This window comes from Mugil cephalus, chromosome 12, assembly GCF_022458985.1.
Source record: "Mugil cephalus isolate CIBA_MC_2020 chromosome 12, CIBA_Mcephalus_1.1, whole genome shotgun sequence".
NCBI lineage: Eukaryota > Metazoa > Chordata > Actinopteri > Mugiliformes > Mugilidae > Mugil > Mugil cephalus.
This window is the reverse complement of record NC_061781.1, coordinates 24,368,006-24,391,067: the sequence shown is the minus strand read 5'-3', so window position 1 is coordinate 24,391,067 and position 23,062 is coordinate 24,368,006. Positions and strand designations below refer to the sequence as shown.

At 39.4% G+C, this 23,062-nt stretch overlaps 1 protein-coding gene across 2 annotated transcripts in view; it reads right to left on the bottom strand.

Moving 5' to 3' along the window:
* Positions 1 to 23,062, bottom strand: part of enox1 (ecto-NOX disulfide-thiol exchanger 1) — a 105,479-nt gene that overhangs the window by 42,544 nt on the left and 39,873 nt on the right. The window lies entirely within an intron of this gene.

Below are 23,062 nucleotides of genomic sequence, written 5' to 3'. Positions count from 1 at the left end.
ATTACCAGTTCTCCACCCCTGTGCTGAGCAGAGCTGTCGAAGCCACATGGAAAACATCAGAGGAACCGACTGACACAGCTCAGCGGCTCTCGACAAATCCCTCATTTCTGTCTGACAGGCTAGAATTCAGCTGCATACATATCAGCTATTAGCAGGAGTCACGCAGGGCAACGGAAGTCCTGCTGTCGGGTTCAGTCTCAACCGGGAGTCTTTCCAGAGGTTGGAAACAAAAATGTTTATTTTGTAATTCACTTTGGTGACTGAACAAACACCCAGGCCCTTTGGTATGTGTCACTAATGGCTCAAACATTTCTTGCACAAGAGAAGGAGTTTTTCCGTTCTGAATTTCCTTTATTGGTCCCTTGTGGGGAAACAGTTTCTCTTCATTTAGCAAACACATATCAGTGCATGCGCCCGGAGCCAGAGCCAGGGGAGCAGTTAGGTAGTTAGGTCCTTAAGGCAACTCAGCGTCTAAACCTGTGATCTTCTGATATGAAAACTCCTTCTCTAACCATCAGCAGTGAGCCGCTCCCACCGGTTTCCTTTCCGGTCCAATACTCTGTGTAAATACACCCGAACTCAGGGGTCTTTAACGTTTTTCCAAGTACCCCAAACTGATGGAGAGATTTAGTACGGACCCTCTACCTATAGCAGCAACATGACTTCCACCAGGCAAAACACAGTCCTTTAGATTTTATCTTTCCATCGCTTGTTTTGCTTCTGATACAGAATGGACTGACTTAACACGTAATTATCGGCAGTCTTTTTGTTTTTTAATTTACCATAATTTACCATAAGTGAGCAGATTTCTGGAATGACATCCAGGGACATTTACAGCCGTTCCTTAGCCATTATCTTTTTTTTTTTGCAAATCTTGCATATGGGACGAGTTTGTTCCACATCCACCTTACGATATCCAAACCAGTTCCATATTATCGTTGAGGAGCCTCGTTTAGCCGTTAGCCACAGGTGAGCTACGTCGAGTACGTGACTCTTAACGTGGGGATTGTTTTGGACGGTATATCGTGGTACAGTGGTAAAATACATTCCTAATCATCACATCTTAAAAAGAAAGTAGATTCCAGTGTCAAACCAATCCAGTAGTTATTTAAATATTTGTGGGTACAATGAAAATGGGAGTTGTTAATTCAAATTTCAAAAAGGATGATTAAAGCTGTAATTATTTGAGTTTGGGGTAAAAGATGAAACGTTCTGGACTTGCACCAAATCACTCAACAGCAGGTAACGTCAAAAACCCCCCATCCCCCCAGAGGACAGACAGGAAACAGGTCTGATTTTATGTTTCTTGGTCGATGAAGCCTTAAAGTCTTCTCACATCTAAATCCGTATTTGTTTGATGTTTTGGTGATGATTCAACGTGTAAGACTGTAGCGACGGGTGTTTGTCATGCTGAACACGTCTCCCCCCTCCTTCCCTCCCTCCTTCTGTCTGTCAGCCCACTCTGCTCTGCAGTAATCACCATCATTCACATCTGACACCAGGAAACCAGATGAGTCCCGCTGCACATCCAGCTTTAATTGAGACACAATCATATCAGTGACTCTTCATCAACGGCTACACACTTCAGAGACTCTTCCTGCCGGACTCCACAGCGTTTCACGTCCACTTCCCTCATCGCAGCCGTGAATCTTAATTATAAACGTGATGAGTGGACAAAACTTGCAGCTTTAGCCAACATGTCCCTGCAAAGCTGTCCCCACAACAGAGCAGGTCTGTTTGTGTCCCTGGCACACGGTCAAATGCTCCCACATGTGTAGAGACATTTACAAACACACACCTTACAAACACAAGTCCAAACTGGAACCAAAGAAAGGAGGACCTTATAAAACGTCCTCTAGAAGACGGAAGGACACGAGAACACACACACAGGCTCAGATCGTGCAGTCTGAATTAGGTCCCTGTCGATACAGGGAGGGGGGAGGGTGGATGAAGCGAAGGCTTAAGATGAGCTGAGGAGGCTGCTTCTCTGCAGCATCCCGAGTTCATATTAAGGGCGATTTATCTTGCGAATAAAAGCACTTATCTCCTTAGACTTCTGTTGAGTCCGGACCAAAATATCAACAGCTACTCTCTAAAAAGAGAATCCAGACCTCAGACTCTTCCTGCAGTGCTGACAAAGGTTCTGATTTCTTGCTTTGCAATTTAAATTTGACACTGAGACATCTGCAGTGTATCTGCACCTGCACCTGCACAGGTCTTCACTAAACCAAACTAAAAAATGCTTCAACCTGCAGGACTTCCTGTTAAATCCATATACATAATTAAAAGATTGAATATTTGCATCCTCTCCATCCACACAGCTATTGATCAGGAATTTCCCCTGAGGATCCTTCTTCCGTGAATGGATTCAGACGACTGGAGACTCTCACATGGATCAGTGGTTGCAGGAGAAATCAGATATTTGCAGGTATTTGCTTGTCTTGGTTTGTCTCCAGCAGTTAGCCACGTTAGCTAAGTGCTAGCAGAATCCCTGACTAACGTATGCTTGGCTTCATTAATGTTCTATTTGGAGCTGGAAGTGCTTTGGTGAAAAGAAAACTTCCTGCAGAGTGTGATAATACTTTATGTGGCTCCACTGTTCCGTCTTGTTTTTTTGTTTTTGTTTTTTAACTAATGTGGAGAGGACCAACGTGCTGTTTAGCATCTTCCTTCTTTATGGGTTGGTTCTGCTTCCTGTCACCAGATCAACTGCACATTTATGATGCGTGACAGTAACTCCTCATGGATGAACTGAGAGACATTCAGAGTCATTCTGCTGCAGACGGTTTCATTGAGTTAAACTTTTTAACCAGATTAATCAAGATGGATTAATGTGCATTAACACATTAACATGTTGAGCGGCTCATGGCTGAATTAGCATGAGGACGAGGACTGGGAGCGTCCTAGAGAAATCAGGTGGATGAAGAGCTTATGTGAAATATATGACAAGAGGCAGAGCTGCCAACATCTCGCCCTCCGCTCCGTGTGAGAGACACATAACAAACAGTCTTTATCCAGGTAAGGACGGTGCGTTTAATGGCCCAGAGCAGGCAGTTACTGGAAATCTACACAGATGCAAACACCTCCAGCTATGTACTGTCTGCACTAACTGTCTCTTTGCTCAGCTGCTCACTCGCTCGTCTCTTGTCTAATCTGTCTAATTTCCTGTGTGGTGAATGTGTGTGTGTTTAATGTACCATCACAGGCTTGAAGACAACATCATCTGTGATGGGTTTTTCAACAGAGTCGGAGGGTTTCTGTGCTTTTTCCTTTTTTTCTGCAGTGAAATGTATAAAGTATTTGACGTCAGGGTTCAGAGTTTCTTTTACTAGAGTTATTAGGATTAATCCACCTGTCAACCCTGAACAGATTAATACAGTTGTTCATTATATTTTCTGCATTTTTTAATCAATATGAATCTTGAAAGGAAACTTCATTTAATTTCTAGGGGGTCTGCAGAGGTGCTGCAGGGGGGTCGCAAAATCTTATACATATATATATTTAATTTTCACCCTTAAACACCTACTGCTGCATATGTTTGGGAAAAAAATGAATATTTGAACCTGTGTTCAAAGGAAAACATGAAATCTGAAGAATTGAGGAGACGTTACCTCAGTTCCCTAAACTTCAGCCTTGGCCGTTGTCTCTAACTTTATGTTTTCATCCTTCCATCGCTTCCTTTCTTCTGAGAGTTGACCGGACGATGCCAATCTCCACCGAGTGTTTCTGCTCACTTTCACACACCATGAAATATTCACAGCCGAATGCGTGTCCTGTTTAATATTCATGAGCTCACCCGCGAGAGGTGCTCACACGCAGACGGACATTTCAGACTCGAGAACGTGAATTTGCAAAGTTTCCGTATTCGTACTGAACCATTTATCCAGCTCTGAAGTGCTAAGTGCTAAAGCTTGTGTCAAATTACTCGGCCCATATTTATGTGGTTATTATTTCACATATTGACGGAGCATTAGTGAACAATCTTCTGCAGACAGTTCCAAAAGCTCACAGAGTTGTTGATAAGGATTCAGTGAGTCAGTCATGTGATGAATTAGGTATTACCAGTGCATGTTTTCAGTGTATCCATTAATGTGCAGACAACTGTCACTAGATTACACACTAGATTTGATGTGTCACAGGCAGATTTATGGATTTGCAAATGTTTGTTGATGATGATGGGCAGCACTGAATCAGAAAATATGTGTGTGCTATATCGAGAAGGAGAATTATTTAAAAAGTAAGTAATAAAAGTGTTGTTCCACTACAGCCGTAATAGTGAACTCTTAACGAAGACATGCAGTTCCCAACTTCATTTATTAACCTATGACCTACAGAGGTGTAAGGACTGTAAGTTTTATGTTTATTAATTTCTATAGCAACTTAAAAGCAAAGAGCATTTGCACCAAAGTGCTTCACATCCAACATGTCGTATAAAAACATGTAAAATACAGATTAACATCAATGTATCAACAAATGAAAAGCCAGATGAAAAAATAAAATCAGATCAGATGGAGGAAGTGAAGGACTCATTTCCCAACTAGGAAACATACATAAAAGTATTTGCCTCAGATTTTGGGTCGTGCAGCGAAGCAACGAGCCCAAACATGGTTTTCATCCTGCAAAATAATGGCTAAAAAGAACTAAATTAAGGTTATAGAACGGCTGAGTTAGTGTATCCTGACTTTAATCCAGTAGAAATGTGAAGGACCTGAAGCATTAGTTCATGAGAGGAAACAAAATGGGCTAAAATCTCTCCGTCACTGTAGACGACTGATCAGCAGTTACTGGAAATATTTAGTCGTTATTGCTACACAAGGAAGTCACAGCAGATACTGAAAACAAAGGTTCTCTCACCTTCTCACCTCACAAATAAACAAACAAAAGCATGACTGTTTTATTTGTTTGACTGGGTTCTCTTTGTCTACTGTCATGTGAAAACTCGTTAACGCTTTGAGTTATTTTTAATGCAGAAATGTAGAAAACTGGGTGAGGGTTGCAAACGTTTTAAAGCAGGAAATAGACACTTAGCTTCATTAAACCAGGATTCTGGCACGAATTCACACAGGATGCCCATAAAACTTCTTTTAATTCCTACTTGTGGTTTTTGCAACTCAAGTTATTTGATGGTTCAGTCTCAGTGTTGCCACACGCCTTCACAATAAAGGCAAGACACTCAGAAGCTGGTCATGGTTTAAACGCGACAGCGAGAACAATCAGCAGCTGAGAATTTTCTTTCAAGTGCGACACACGTGTTACTGATCAGCCTCTAATGCTGGTGCTCCCAATGTCCATCTTTAAAACGTGACCCATAAATCAGGGTATAAATATCTTTCCCGGCCCTTTTCTTTTCAGACACGCAGCGTTCCACTTCTTTAAAATGTGTTGCAGGACGTTCCACAAATTCCATCAGCATTAAAAATGTTAATGGATGGTGGCAGCGGTCCCGACGAAAATCTGTAAACATTCAATCTTCAGAGAGTTTCTAAAATGATTCCAGATATTAACAGATACACTGTCTGTCCCCTGCAGCATTAACAGAGTTCAGGTTCACACACACACAAAAAAAAAAAAAAAAAAAAGATTTTAAAACTGCTAAAATGGTTTTCGTTCACATCCTGAGTCCATTGACTCCAAACTCCACAGATGCTGCGTTTCATGTCAGCACTGAGCAGATTCCGCCTGCTTCACTTCACCCACACGGATCACATCACTACATGCAAACCTGGCTGAAAAATATGGTCCATGAAGGCAGCTGTCATGCAACGGCTGCACACAGATGTGGAGGAGATACTTGTCAACGAGGGCTCATGTTCCTCTGCCTGATGTTTGATTTCTGTACTGTCTGTATCTAAGGAATTACCTGAGATTGTTTTAGGGTTGGTTCAGAATTTAGATAGAAATAGGAATTGTATTTCATATTTTTTTATATTGTTGTTTTGATGTTTCTGGGCTCATGTTTATAAGCTACCGACAGCTTCTGGGGAAATCATATCCTGCTGTAAATTATGAAATTAAATTCTATTTGTATTTGTATTTGCACTGAAAATTATAAAATAAACGAACAAACGAACAGTAAACTGAATGCTGTTCATGAACATTTTGGAGCTCATTCATGGTCTTGGTCTCTTTTTAAAGCCAATACTCTGAAGTTTCTATCACTAAAAAAGTCAGAATCACTCTAAGTGGTTTTGTTATGGAGGAATCAAATTTGAAACCAGAAGAAAATGACATATTACATCATGCACCATTTACTCCAACACAACTCATGTCCAGAGCTCTGATTGTTTCAAAAAGCTGCTGCTGTGTCATAAACCACCCAGAGGAATGTTAAAGGGTTAAAAGAGTAAAAATATTACATAAATATTACATAATTACATAACATCTATGATTGACAACAGAAATGGCTGCTGATAAGCATCAGATAAACTCATAAGGTGTAAAACCTTGTGAGGGTGAATCCATCCTGAGCTCATGTGCATCATTATCACTTTTAAATGATAAATACTGTATCAGCCAGAGTGTATTTCACACATGGTACATGGAGGCCACTTTATAATTCAGCATTAATATGCATGATATACCGTATATAGCAGCATCCTCACGAGGCACGCTCTGTATCTATGGAAACTCTGACAGACCGGGAAGTACCGGACCTGCTTTAATGCTTCACGATCAAACACCGTTTACTATTGAATACTGCATCCTGCTTTTCATAGATAAATTTAACCGTTTCATGATATGATCATGTTAGTGTCTGGTTATTTTTAAGAACATAAAAATGTTTTTTTTAAGTTAGACAGGGCTCCAGTTTTTCATTAAACAGACTCCAATTGAAATTTGATGAAGATTCAAATGAAACCAACCAAACATACAGCATGATTACAACTTGTATACGATGAATATAATATAATAGAGCATCTTAACTGAGTTCCGCAAAAAATATGTCTCATTTTTCTCAGTTGATGCATTTAAATATTAAATCCAAAGTAACTGAACAATGATAAATTCCCACACTAGCTAATTTTATATCTTCCCTTGCATGATGTAACGTTTCTCACTATTGGTTTGTCAAATAAAAGAAACAGATATATCCAGTCCAATGTTTTGTTGACCCATCCATCCAGCCTGACCTCCTCCATATCTTTTCTCCTGACATCTGGAGATTACTTGTATGATGAACTGTTAACATATGCAGAAAACTACAATACACTATGACGTTTAGTGTTGAGGAAACATTTATGTGAATTATTTCTTCTCACGTTAATAAATATGATATCGATCAATCCAAAAGGTCCCCTGCCGCCTCGTCCAAAGCACATTTCTGGTTTGCATCACTGTCATTTCAGTCTTCCTCTCCGTCCGGCCACAGTGGTATTCAGGCTCTTTAATCTATGTGCAGAGTGCAGAGCCTGCCATGTCCACTCTGAGTGGGACTCCCTCTTTACCCTTCAACTGAGAGACAGGGTCGTGGCCCAGATATCAGTCAGCGCTCGCTGCAGCAAATTACTCCTAATAAAGCCTTTAGGAAGGCACCATTAACCACAGCGACGACGGAGAGGAACAGAGACCAGCTTCAGCCTTGGCAGAAAATCCAATCAGCTGCAATCAAATTATTGTCCAGAGAAACAGACCAACCCAGAGCCTGTGGTGATCATCAAAAGAAGGGGAGCGTTTTAAATTTTGTTTTAGAATAGCCATCAGTGTAGAATCTGTTCAAAGAGAAAACATCTATTACTCCTTTCACATTGAAAATACCGGGTTGACACAGTTTTCAGACCCAGGTCTTGCTTGTGCGTTGCCATGACCGGTTAAAAAAGTCAAGATTCCCCGAAGCGATTTCCCGAACATGACGTAGGGCTAATTCAGCTATGAGCTTCCATTAACAATCACGTAACAACTCATTTGATTTGTTTGATTGAAGAATTGGACAAAAATCTCTGCCCTTCAGAGATCGGTCTTTATGGGAGTAGAACAAAACTTTGCTCTGATTTTGAGCTGCTCGCAGCCCTGGAGCTTCTACAACGACACAGTCTGACAGGACGTCCAGTGACAAAATCTATCTATCTATCTATCTATCTATCTATCTATCTATCTATCTATCTATCTATCTATCTATCTATCTATCTATCTATCTATCTATCTATGTATAAATGTTTGGTCGGATTTAGGGAGGTGGTGTAAACAGTTGAGTAGTTACGTAGGAAAACATTAGCTCCTAATAACCATGAAAACATTTGATCTAATTGTTTCTCTCTGGTTGGAATAAATCCATTCTGTCTGAGCATGTTTGCTCCACGTGGGGTAAACACCGGGTGAGAAGGGACAGAAACAAGGAGGCAGAAAATCAACCCGTTGTTGAAATAATAGTTTGTAAAGATGAGCCGAGCTGGAATCAATGACGGCGGCGTCGGCTCCATGTTGGTCATTCAGTGAAGTCAGTAAAGTTCTGATGACATATTTATCTGATCAGATCATTTCTAACGTCTAACGTGACATCACTGACATCACTGTTTGTTTTGTGCATCTCTTGTTTTCATGGTCTCGTTTTCCTCCACAGTCATTATCACTTCATCAAATTTCTGCCCCGTAGTAAAGACTCATAATTAGCCGGTGCCTAAAATTAGCAGTGAAAGGGCTGCATCAGCAAGGGACAAGTAGCAATTTAGAGCTAATGCAGAGGAGAGCTCCGCAGACTGGAGGCTGAGGACAGGATGTAACTAAACACTCATATTCCTTCCTGTCTGCAGGTTCCCGAGGCCTCGCTGTCCTCCAGCATTACGCAGGTCTATCTCTGCAGCTTTACAACTCTGGGCTTTTTATCTGCACACATTTCCCTGAATGGTCTAACGCCTTCTGGAGTTAATGGAAGTGCTGTGATCGACCTCCATGAAGACGATTATGATTCACATCCAGCAGAGAATATTTTTGTACTATTCCTATAAGACATTTATCGCCGCAGTGTTTAGTGTTTTAATAATTCATAGAGCAATCGGTGAACTCAATTAATCATTTTAATCAATTAATAGATTTAACATTTAACCGTAACAAATAACGTTGATAATGTTGATTCATAACTAAAAGACTCTGTGGTGGTTGGATTTGTGGTTAAAATCAGAGCATAAAAGATAAAAAGGGAAACATTAAAAGGTTGTCAGCCTCCACACAAATGATCAGGTAATAGTAGTTTCCGTCCAAATGCATCACCCATTAGCCTTCAAACCTGTGCAGCTTATTACATGAGAACAGCAGAGTGCTATTGTACAGTTCGTGTCAGTGTGGTGGAGCTACATTACTGCGAGCACTTCATGCCTCTTGGTTACAACGCTGCAGCTCTTTAGACTCCGAATCAATCCACCACGGATTGCTTAAAATTCAAGCAATGCTATTAGTGCGGCTGAAGCTCGCGTTTTGAATCAATTTAATCCACTTAGGGTCTGAGAGGCAGCAGGACTGTAAGTGGATTGCATCTACCTCTTGTTTTTCTCTTTAATTTTGCTTAAAAAGAAATAGATGTAACCTGACGTGTGTCTGACGGACGAGTAGGAACACGTGACTACCAGGATTTCATCTGTATAGCTGCTTTATCAGGACTTTTATTGGATGGAGGTTATTTAAAGTTTAAATGAGACAGTTTATCGTTTCCACGACTACAAAGTCGCCAGATAAGTGGATTAATTTACATGGAAACAGTCACCATCACTCAAGTGGAAAATGAAACTGTCCCATGCAGTCAGTCAGTAATAAGACAAAGTAAAAGTACTAATACTGCACTGTGAACGTATAAGAGGAAAGTGTAACTAAAAATGTTACTTTAGCCTTGAACAGCTAACGTGTGGTTATAAATTTGATGCCTCATGTTCACCTCCCCAGAAATGTAACTACGCCTCGCAGCGACTGGTCCGCTCGGTAGTAGTGTGTTTCCACTTTTAGCTCCACAATTTAGGTTAATTGAGGAGGTTTGGGGACACAGACACTTGTATGATTTGTCTCCAGCGAAGTTTATGCAAACATTACAGTCGTCATTGTTGAAAGTGATGCGGGAAGTAGAAACAAAAACTCCTTATCCAATTAAGACGCCCAGATAATGAGATTAGAAACTTTTCTCCGCCTTAATCTGACTTTAACTAGACAACGCGAGTGCACATGCTCCATAACTGCTGCGCTGGCGTATGACCCCAGAACAAAAACATCCAGGATAGCAAGTTGCAGAAAAAGGAGGTAAACCGAGTCGATAGAAGAACCACCTGAGGGATAGCACCATCTTATGTGCACCAGAAGTGGCAACACATTATGAACTAGATTAAAAAAGCTGTATTATTATCTACTATTATCCTACAATTATGGTTATTTGAAATGCCAGTCTGCCACATGAAGGACTCTTGTTTATTATATGACATAAGAGGCCAACCAGAAAGGGGGCTGATTTAACCTGCTAAAAAGACACATATCGCCACCCAGTGTGGAGGAGGAGGACAGTTATGCAGTTTTCTCCGTTACATGTAAACTGGGACAAGAACCACATTCAGAAAGTCAAATTTAGAGCATAGCTCCGTTAAGCTGAGCATGTAAATGCACTAGTGACAATTAGTTCCCACTACAAAGGCAGTAAAAACGTCCACACGTTTGAAACTTCACATATTACCTCCTCTGCACCAAAGACTAAAAAGAATAAAAATCTTTTGTACAGTATGCTGTGTGAAGAAAACTCAAGCTTCAATAAAACTGTAGCTGCAGGACAAAAAAGAAAAAAAAAAGTACCACACTGTGAAGGTGTCCCACTAGAAGAATGCACACGACTGTACGGCCTGTTCACACGTGCACACACACAATGCTGCAGGGCAGCGACTTTCTGTGTTTGACGATAGCAACGATGAGTGAGCAGACTGACTCAACCAACAACCACAAAAAATATAAATAAATAAATAAATAAATAAAGCATGAGAATCTAACCCAAAGGTTCCACCTCTAACACGATGCAGATACATTAAGTATCGAAGGCAGTTTGAGATTTAAACCAAGGGATCAGATAAGGAACATTTACTGTCAAAGTCAGGTTGGGGCACCAGTAAAAATAGGTATAAACAAAGAAGCATGGACATGTTTGGGTATTATTTAGGCAGATTATTACTTTCTTCATGCAGGTCCTTGGTGGAATTTAATTTTAGAATCTCAAATGTGACTGTGTCTCTTGGGAAGATTGGTCATTCTGATAAGGAAATCACCTGTTCTGGTGTAATGGTCCCATTAGGTAAGTTCATCAGGCGTCTCCTGGATGTCCACGTGTATAATAATTACAGGTGCCTTTGTTTTCAGACTAAATCCAGATCAGAGGATCTGCAGTGAGGCAAAACTAATCAGAAGAAATGTTCCATGTTCAGTACCATAGTTACACTTTGCCTCCAGAACCTGAATTAATGACCAATAGCAAACTGTCTAAATAGAGCTGACGTCTGAGGGGTCACAGATGTGGAGAATCCAAAACAGAAAGTTATTACGGCCTCGCCTTCTAATTTTATTAAACGGTTCCATACAAACACAGTAATCGATCCCATCTCTGACCGAGCTAAGCTAATAAGATCCTGGCTAGCCAATTAGCTATCTAGCTATTTTCCCGACTACAATGTTTTACTGAATAATAAGCAGAAAAAAACAGAACAGTACAAAGAAAATAGAAAGTAAAATAGCCTTTATCTCAGCGAGCTGCAGGCCTCCTATGCACTAAATTAATAAAATGTTTAAATTCTTCATACTTACAAAGATTCAATATGCATCAATTTATTTGTTTTCCAATTTAAACATCTATTATTGATCTGGATGAAAGATTCTACATATTCTAATAAAAGGTTCTGAATATTCTGTTCAGTCAAATCTGTTTATATAATGTCAACAACAATAAAAACTGTCTCAATGCACTTTACAAAATCTGCTCTGAAACCTCCTTTTGCTATTAATAGAAACTTTAAGAAGTAAAATGTTCTTCTTCTTTGAGGATTCAAGGATTTTTATTTGTCATTCACAACGATACAGAAGCATGAGATGGAACGAAACTATGCACTCAGATTATTTCCCCTAGTAACTATAGTATATAGATACTAAATGAAATAGTATAGATGTAAATAAACAATATAGATAAGAATAAAGATAAATAAAATAAAGGATAAATGAAGTGAGAATATAAATAAAAACAGCAACAAAGCACCAGCTCCACCAGAGTCTAAGAGTCTTACAGCTTCTGTACGTCAGCCTGACAGTTTCAGGTGTTTTATCATTGAACTGTGATCATCTACCCAGACCTCCTCCTCCCTACATCATTAGCTATGTTTCCATTATAGTTTTTTCTGCAATATAAAATCAAGCACAATTACGCTTTTGGATGTGTTTCCATTGAAAATTGTTTTGTGAGTGAGATGTAAAGTAAAGTAAAGTCTCGTCTTTATGCAATATCTCATAATCCTCTTAAATTCTCGTCACTTTGATGATGATGGACTTCAAATGAACTGGTCACATGACCCCCTGCATCATCTTTAGATACCAGATATATAAGTTTGGCTACGTTCGGTTTAGACAACACAAGTTTATTTTATTTTTCACACTATTTTTGGAAGAGATAGCTCGATAAAGTTTGTTTAAAATTCATAACTTTCCACAAAACACAAAAAATATGATGAAAGCACATCATTCATAAAAAAATATAAAGTAATAAAATGACAAAATAATTGAAGTTCAATCCATTCAATTGTACAGTAGGTGCGAAAAGATTTAACAAGTTGTATCCTGAAAAAGATTAAATAATTACACAACTTTTATCAATTTAGCCAAAGAATAAAAGGACAAAACAAAAAAGTTGCTCTGCTTCCATAACAACCGCTAAAACTGCTAAACTCTCTTAAGGTTCTGCTTCTTCCTGTTGTCTGACCAGTTATAAGACGTCACGTCATCATCCCTAACGACTTTGTGGCACCGTAGCAGATCTGGTACCTACGATACGTACCCGTATCCCCCAGAAAATAGCAACAATTTGGCCAATGAGAGGAAGCTGTGTCCGTGGTGTCCATATTTATATACAGTCTATGGATTAAACACACTGAATCCCTGTAACTATGAGGGAATCATAAAGGATAAAGCATCAGTTTGAAACTGATAGTGGACTAGACCTGGTATGAAAGATTCTTTTATCATGTTGATGTAGAATTATTACATTTGCTACGAAATGTGAAAAAGTTGTTTCCGTTGCACTTTTGTGATAAACTTTTATATCGATATGTCTGAAAAACCACCTCAAAAAAAGTTTGTGATATCTGAGAGGTTTTTAGAGATGTAGGTGTTTCCTTTACTAGTTTCTTATTGTGGTATTTGTGTATTTCTAGGTGGAATGGAAACACAGCAAATGTACCTTGATAACATCACTTGACTCTTATCGTGGCTCTCAGCATAAGTACTGCTGCCTCTGGTGCAGTCGTATTTATCAGAGATGGCCTTTTTGAGATTTTTGAGTTTGACAAAGTGTTCAGTGTTTACTTCTGCAGGTTTACGCTGAGGTAGAATCACACACACCTTCCCACACATCTCCAGGCCACTGAGTTTTTAAATGTCACAGGTCTGTGTGTGTTTGTTAGCGTGTGTTTTAGCGTTAGTGTGTTAGCGCTGAGTCACAGAAAATGACCAGATGGTGTCGAGGGAGGAAAGAGATGGGAGGAGGCGACGGTGGTGGGGGGGAACGAGAGTGACAGAAGACGAGATAAACATAGAGAGGAGGGAGGGGAAGGGAGGAAGGGGTGAGGAAAAAGAGACAGAGAGTGTTTGGTAGCTAACGTTCCTCCAGCCATGACGGCTCTCTGCATTTTAAACACCTTCCCTTCTGTCGCTGACAGACCGAGCTCTGCAGGACGGGCCAATTAGCATCACACACACACACACACACACACACACACACACACACACACACACACACACAAATGTACACAAATATACACAAATATAGACAGACAGGGAGAGCAAATAGATCCTGACCTTGAATATTTACATTTTTCTGGCAGAAAGACACTCGGATTTGAAGTGGTGGACTATAAATCCATCTAAACAAACCCAACGGAAAACATAACCTAGACTCTATTAACTGTTTATAAACCCACAATTTATGGATGTTCAGTAATGACTTGTCTGCAGAGACACAACAGACAAACTGTTCTCACCACATTCTGTCTACGCCACTTTGATAATATGTTACTAGTTAACAAAGTATTTTAAAATAAATGTTGCATTTTTTAATCTGTGTGAAGGTTTAGGTCAACTTGAAAACTTGAATAATTTAATGCAAATATATCAATATTTAAATAAGACTATCATACATGTATACACAGATGAGGCAAATAATGAGCAGAATAAAGCAGAATTCTAACGATTTATAATTTAATTTACATACTCAAAAAGGAGCAGGTGGATTTAAAATAAATAAATAAATAAATAAAATAAATCAAGCCCCTCTTCCTTAAATCAATAAATAATGCAGTTATAATATACTTCCTTCCTGTCTCTATATATATATATATATGCACTGGACATATATATATATATATATGCACATGTTAACACATAACATGAATATGTGAGTTGAAATAATTAGGACTTGTTCATGGTTTTCACAAGATAGAATAACGTTTCTTAAACTGATCATATAACCTAATAAGTTGTTTAAACTCAAACAAGAAGTGATCATTAGTTTTTAGCTTTTTTCTCAGTTGAAAGTGAGAAGTTTTTAAAGCAGCAGGTGAAGTTTAATTTCTAAGTTTCACTGACTTGAAATATTTTACAGTGAATCCGCAAAAAAACCCAAAGCTGTTATACCCTAGTGTGGATTTATATAACTGTACCTGCTGCAGTCTGCTTCGTCAAAGTGTTGAAATAACAAACATTTTGTCAGTGTCAAAGAACAAATAGAAAACCTCATCCACATCCATCTCTGGTTGCCTAGGTAACTCTTGCACATTTCCAGAGTGAAACAAACACAACAACAACAAAAAAAAACATAAAAAAAAAAAAGATCCTGCATTTAAAACGTGCACACTGAGAGGTCTTCATGAATGTGTCAGGCAGGACGTGATAATTCAGTCGTTTCCATGGGAATAATAACCTTAAACTTTCAAAATAAAAGTACACGCTTCTTTGCAGACAAAAAATTATAAATGACAAATAAGTGTTGGGACAAATTTGATCAATCCCCCTAATCTTAGACAGCAATGCTGTGTGTGTGTGTGTGTGTGTGTGTGTGTGTGTTACATCCCAGCCTTGGATTATATGAATGCTAAGTGGGCTGATTGACAGAAGCAGCGGGGTGAGGCGCTGCCGTCTGTTCCCATCCCCTCTAATTACAATCAAGGGAAACTAAAAGTGGCAGAACTCATAGGCTGATCTGCCTCGACGCTCTCACCACCGCAGCCACAGAGGTCACCATTTTTAACACTTAATATGCACAAATGCTCGGTATAATTGAAACACTTACAAGAAATCATTCAGGGATGTTTATGTTGTGTCTATAGATACATTCTGTCTATTTTTAGCTACTTTATACCCTTTTAAAAAGCCCCTTAGGGACAAATAAAGTGATTTAAACTTAGTTTAATATAAGCATTTTCAAAAAAATCTATAACTTCAACTGAATTGTGCGAATTAAAAGCCAAACTGATTAAAACTATAGACACGAGCCAACATAAACAATATCGGCCTCATCATATCGAGCACATCTGCCATGCTAGACGCTCTCAATCTAATCCTGCTTTAACATGATGTATCCAATCACTGGGACAAACAACATCCAGATGACAGTGATGATATCAGACAGGAAGATGCAGGCGCACAGAGGGAAGACAGCAGATGACGGGGGAGACCCCACGGCAGCATCGTTTGGCTGGAAGACTTTCTGAAGCTCTGGGAAGCACAGTGTGCGTTTACACCAGTTCCTGGTGCTGGTGCCAGAACCAGTTTTGATCATAGTGGGAACATGAGAAACCAGAGGAATCTGGTTTCGCTTTAACCCACGTACATGACACATGCTAGTTTCCTGGGTTTAATCATGAGTGATCAGACCTCCTTGTAACGATTCGTGGCTGTGGCTGCTGACCGCTGTTCGTGCAGGGAAACCGACTTCTACCACGGAATTGAATACGTCAGCATTTTCATGCATTTTCCATTTGTCATCTAAACGACCGACAACGTTTTACGCCCTCCAAAAAAGTTTTTAACTGCTGTCTTTGTTTCTGTTTCACTTGGCTGCAGTGGGGGCTCTAAAATAATGGCTAATGTGTTATAAACATCTGCAGGGCCGTTTCAAGTGGACAGGCAAAATGGATAATTGCCCCCGTCTGAGATTGAAGGGGGCCCCCAGAGACGGCTGATACTGGCTGAGTTTTCTAGTATAAACCAATGGTTCTCAACTGGTCCCCCTCCAGGACCAACCATCACCCCTGAATGACGACTCAAAGTAAATTTTCAACTTGTCAAATTTATTTAATGAACACATCGTGCAGTTTGAACGTGAGATAGTAGAATATCACAGTATGAAAACGCACAAAAAACAAACCAATAAACCAAAACGATGCTACGGAGGGAACTATTCCCTTTTACACTCAGTTGGCTGCATTTTAATTCAAACTAAAACTCTTCACTTCAGTAACTTCAGTTTTGGCGGCTTCACGCTTTCACGTGCCAACACCTCGCTGCACAAAGTACACTGAGATTTTCGTCCTCATTTATTCTCAACATAAGAAAAATCTATATCTCATTTAGTCTGCGTTGCACCTGCATTTCGCCCAAAATGCTAAATTAGCACATGCAAACAGACGTTGCAGATCTTCTTCTGTGTTGTGGTTAATCTACTGATAATCGTGTGAATCGATGACACACTTGTTTTTTTTTGTGGCCCTTGTTCCACTGAAAACAGGCCTGTGACCCACGTTTGGGTGGGTTGGGGGGCCCCTTGTCTGGAGCCCCCAGAGTGTCTTGATACAGCCCTGCATATCTGAAATCACGATGTGATCTGTGCATGTGCAAACACAAAGAACAAAACGACGGGATACTTCAAAACCCTAAGTAACATATCCACCTTATTTATGGATCTTGGGTGAAATAAGGAACTTTAGACTATTTCACATAAAGTCTCATAAAGAAACAAAAAGTTTAATCGCATTTAACTAAAGCCTTTTACTAACTAATCTAAACATGACAGTCTGGTCTTGAAGCTTGAAGACTCTGATGCAAATCATGACACTTAATTCATCTAAGTAGGTAAAATAAGGTGCTGCTAGAAATAAAAACATAATGGAAAAAACAATTAAGTCACCTACTGCTACTAAAACGACTAAAGCTAAAAAAAAAGGAACTGTTTTTGCTGCTGTTTAATTCATTCATTCAATTTCCTTTATTCCTTTTAGCACAGAGCACGTTTCATCCTGATTTGCATTGTTTAACTTACGAGAAATAATCAGATTCCGCTGAGAGGCATCAAAGACACATAACCCACCTCCTTCATGTCACTTTCCTCCTATTAACAAGGCCTTTCTGGGGATTTCAACTTTAATGTAATGCATTAAAGGCATGCAGTGAGGGATTTGTTCAACATTTAGTCATGTCAACTCGACAATGTCCTGAAAGACAGAGTTAAACAGACAAACTGATCTAATGACACTCATTTAGAATAAAAGCTTTATTTAATTTGTTATGAGAGCTTTAAAAAGGAGACACTGAAGCTTTAATGCGTCCCCAGCTAAACGACACATGTCATCGGTTTCTCTCTTCGCAATGAATCACAGATTACGTTTCAAAGTTAAACTCTGTTTTATTAATGCAACTGTTTCGTGACATTCATTTATTCATTTGTTAATGGGACACACTCAGACTAAACTTATGGATTAAATTGCTTCTTATAAAAAAAGCTCTGATCTTGCCTGAAACTGGAAAAGGCTTCTCGGTGTTTGCTGCTAAATGCGACTGCAGTGAAAACCAGAAACAGCCAGAGAGACTAATCTTCCAGGAACCTGGATGATGAGGGATCCAGATGTTTTGGCTGATGGTGTGATTGTTAAGGAGAGACATGGTGCAGGGGTTGAATTAAATGTACATTAACCCCGATTTCTCAGGCTGAGGTCATTGAGGTCTATGAGGAACACTTGGTTCTACTTCTATCGCCCCTGATCCTAAATGATGGAAACCTCAAACAATTATTTTAAGGTCTGCTTCAAAGTAAGGACTAAACATGCACTCAACATAAACTGCAAATTCTCTTTTTGTGCGTACTCTTATTCTAATTACCTACTTATTCTGACATATTCTAATTTCCTACATCGCTCTTTGTTCTGAACATTGGCTGCTGTAACAAAAAGTAATTTCCGCTTGGGATTAATGAAGTTATTTTGATCCTGAATCACTAGTGTGACTACTGTGTCTTTTTTTTATTTTTACCGTCCGGGTTAATTTTTGTTTCTTGCTTCACTTTCAACAATGTAGACTGAACCTTCTGCAGAAGCCTCGATGTGTTCCACCTTTACTGATCCGAAACAATCATTTCAGAAGTTGCAGAGATGGAGAAGCTGACGTAAATACTAAAGCGTGAACATGCTGCTACCAGCGGACCGACCTGTGTCGTCGTGTCACGTAGTTACATTCCTGGGGAGGTGCAAAGCAAATAGTTTGTTTTACACATAAACATTAATACAGTGTTTCTCAGTTCCGGTCCTTGGGACCCACGGCCCTGCATGTTTAGATAGTTCCCTCCTCCAACATATCTGATTCAAATGAATGACTTCTTTTAAGGCCACTGCAGAGCTTGGTGACGAGCTGATACATGGAGGGCAATTGAGAAACACTGTATTAATATATGGTTGAAAAAAAAAATGTATTTCTAGAAAATTCTCACAAAGAAAACTATTAATCTATCAAATAACACTAATAAAAACTGGATTGAGAACACTATAGCAATATTAAACTAAAAGATATCACACATTAGAGATGAAGAAAAATACGACTGTCACACACTAGATTCTGAACCTTGACAATGAAGAATGAAGTGGGCGGAGCCATGTTGGATCAGCTTTACTCCGCCCACTCCCGGATACTCCAAATATGGTAATGGGGGTCACGTTGGGGCAGAGCTAAAGCCTGGACAGAACTCTCCAAGACCTGTTAGCTCAAAGCGAGAACGTCCTTAATTAATTATGCAGAATTTAAACCTTAATGAAAAATGTTGGGCTTTTTAATGTGGGGGATTGTGGGGATTCGCTCCCTTTTGAGCATCAAGCTGCCACTTCAGACCTGGAGGTTGAGGCCTGGTGTCGTCAGACACTATGATGGCGACTGAGCTTTAAAACTGCTCTACAGGAAACTTGTGTTTTTCTATGTTTACGACAGAAAATGAATTAAATAGTCTCCAAGTACCTGGACCAACTAAATTAGTTTAAAACCAAAGGAGCATCTCCACTCCTGATGTTAGAACTCATATCATTATCTGTAACGCTGAGCAAAGCAACTATTCCTTAGAAAAAACTCCTTCCAGCTGCTTTCATCTGATCTCACGCTTCTGAGAGGATACACGTCCCACAACACCACACACGAGCCATTTTCTTTTTCTTTTTTTTTTCCATTTCCACTTCAAGATTCTTGATTCTTCCCTCCAGTTTGCTGATGCTGCAGAGGAGTTGCACCTCTAACCAAAGCGGCGGTGAATAAACTGGAACGTGGAGAAAGAAAAACAGATTACCGCTTCGTCACAATGATGCTTTTTCTGGAGAAGAATGGGCCGAGAGTGGAGAAATCACAGCGGGGGGGTTTTCTTATCACCACCAACACACTGTTCGGTCTCAGCCGTGGGCGCACAGTAATTCTGACAAACACTGACAAACAATAAAGTTTATTCAGCTTGTACACGGTGGCTGCATAGTCAGACAAACAGCCGAAGCAATTCTGGACTAAAGCTGCTGCACTGCACACACACACACACACACACACACACTGTGCACATCAATTCATATGCACTCATACATATTCATTAACACCTTATGGGGAGGTAACCGCAAAAATGCACAAACAAATGCACATATAGAGAACAAAAAAAATTTGAAATTCAACCACTCCTCCAAAATACAGCACAACAGAAAGACACTCACACACACACTCACACACACACACACACACACACACACACACACACACACACACACATGCAGATGCCTTCAGAGATGTGATTTTATTAATGGAAGCAGTGCTGCACAGAGGCGTTTATTCAACGTCTCCTCATCTGATTCACACCAGCAATTAAAGAGCAGCCAGATGCCTTTGGGGGGGGAGGGTGAATCTGAGGAAGCATCGAATCAGGGGCGATAAGGCCCGAGCACAGAGAGCCAGCTTTGCATCCTCCTACGTGCAGACACGGAGTCTTTGTGACGAACCGGTGCTCGGCTCTATTGTCGCATCCCGCGTCTATTCAACCCTCGGCTCAGTCACTTTGTCAATTTGGACGCATGAGCAGAGGCAGATTTCACAGCGACTCGATCAAAGCGGCGGGAGGTGGAAAGGCATCGTTTTTCTTTATTAAAAAAAAAAAAGAAAGAAAGAAAACCTTGCCGATAAGCTTACTGTATGAATAACGACCTGATATTCATGAGATGCAATATTACACATGTTTGTGTCAGAGCTGAATGCATTGTGTGATGTAATTCCTTGTCACCGAGCATCTGGTTCATCTTTCTGTTAAAAGACCCATTTCCCTGTTTATTTCCCCTGAGCTTCCACCAGTGACTCATACCAGGATCACACTGCAGGATATTAAGAGACTCCACTAATCATCTCGGAACGATTTCAGGCAATGATGCCAAAAGACATTCACCCTTTTCTGATTTTTCTCCATCCTGCATGAAGGTGAACTAAACTAGGGCAGCAACAAATGATCAAATTATTATTCATCAATCCATCGACCTATACAATAAATAAATAGTAGCTTTTTTTTTTTTTTTGCTTTATCTTTAATCTGTACACTTCCTCCTTTATTTATATATTGTTGAATATTTTTTTTATTTTTTAAAGCATATTCTCTGTACGTCCTTATGTGTGGAATTAAAGATCATTCTGGTAAAAAAAATCATTTATTCAATCATTTTTCACATGGCAGCATATTTTAACATGAAATTTAAATGAATGAAGAAACTCAACATGAAATCTAAGATGTATTTATGTACTTGTACATATGCAAATCTTTTCTTTTTCTTTTTTTATTATTATTTATTCTATTGTTTTCAATTTAATTTAATTTAATTTTTATTTATTTCTTACTTACTTGTGGGTTTCAACTGTGTTTTTTTTTTGTTTTTTTTATATGCAACTGAGCTGCTATTACCAAGCAATTTCCCTTGTGGATCAATAAAGTCTAAGTATTATTGATCTCCTATAGGTTGCTTGCACACACACCAAGTATTAATGCATATGTACCTGGTTTAGTTTTATAGGTCTACCGTATATGTGCAGAAGCAAACCGCAGATGCATCTGCATCATTAGAGTCTTTGTTGAGTGGTAGCTTCAAACACATCAGATAAGGAAATGATGAAAATTCTCAGGCTCTGACCAGCAAACAACCAGCAGATAAAACTATTATAATCCAAATACTGATGCTGTTGTCTCGTTGTTTGGAGACTAAAGGGAAAAGAATCGTAGCGACTGTTTTCATGTCTGCAGATCGACCATCTAGTCGAGTCTCTCTTTAAAGAATTTCTTCCCAGTGGAGGGTCATAATGTTAATTTCACAGTGCATTAAGTTAAATATGGGTATATCCAGCATGCATGTGCCAAATAAACACTATCACAAATTAATTTTAAAAAAAGAACGACTCGGGTTATTATGCTTTACGTTTACATTCAGAAAAACTACCGAACGTCTATAAGCTTCTTTAAATCGTGATGACAAAACTCTGGATGCATAATTACACAAAACTGAAAGGTTCAGTGTGTTAGAGTATATAAGTATATATATATAAGTAACACCTCAGCACATGAAGTGGCAGCCAGAACAGAAAGACATTCATGTTTTATAGTGTTCACAGAGATAGAGAGATAGAGATTATCATGCTAAGAATGTACATGTCACGAAGGCGACCAGAACTGAACCACATTCCTGTCACACAAAAATACAAAAAGACCTCTTTTTATGACGCCAAACATCTAGTCAGTGTCTCCTCTTCCATCAGAAACACTATCTCTGTGGTTTATAATATAATAATAATAATAAAATAATGGACATGGATCATCACTAGGTCTTTACTAGACATTTAGGGCAACAGGCAAAGTAATAAAAATATGCACAATCATACAACACACTAACAGACCTGACTATATTTCAGACCTGGGGGGTGGACGTGTGCGCTGCCCAAACACATAGACTGGTGACAACTTTTAGAAGATGTAGTTAACCTGTGTGTTTTCTGATTGTAATTTAGCCTTTTATATATTTTTTGTCATTCCTGTATTTTATATACATGTATTTCATATGTGCACTGTCTGTGATGCTGAATGTCTCTGATGCTGTTAACAACGAGAATTTCCCCACTGTGGGATGAATAAAGGCAGATCTGATCTATCGTATCGTATTGATCTTATCTTATCTTATTTGGATGAGGCTCATCAACAGGGGTTCGTACTGATACTCGGTACCATAACGTCCCTGGTGACTCTAACAGTAGCAACCAGACACAAACGCAGCTCAGGTTTGGATGCTTCATTTTGGTGCCATTGTATTTTTAATTAGCTTAGCTTAGCTCCCTTAGCTCTACTGCTGAGCCGACGCTACATGTGACATCACGTCAGTTTTCAACAGTATGTGCCACATATGGTGGAAATCCGGTCAAACGATCAGAAGTTTAACTGCACTTCACATCAAGATGCAGCATCAGCTTCGGCTTCGGCTTCAGCAACATGCAACAAGTGCTGGAAGGAGATACTGTGCAACACCTGGAGTTTGACTGATCACACAGCATTTTTTAAAAGCATATGATAATTGTGAATTATGTTTGTTGTGAATTGTACTTT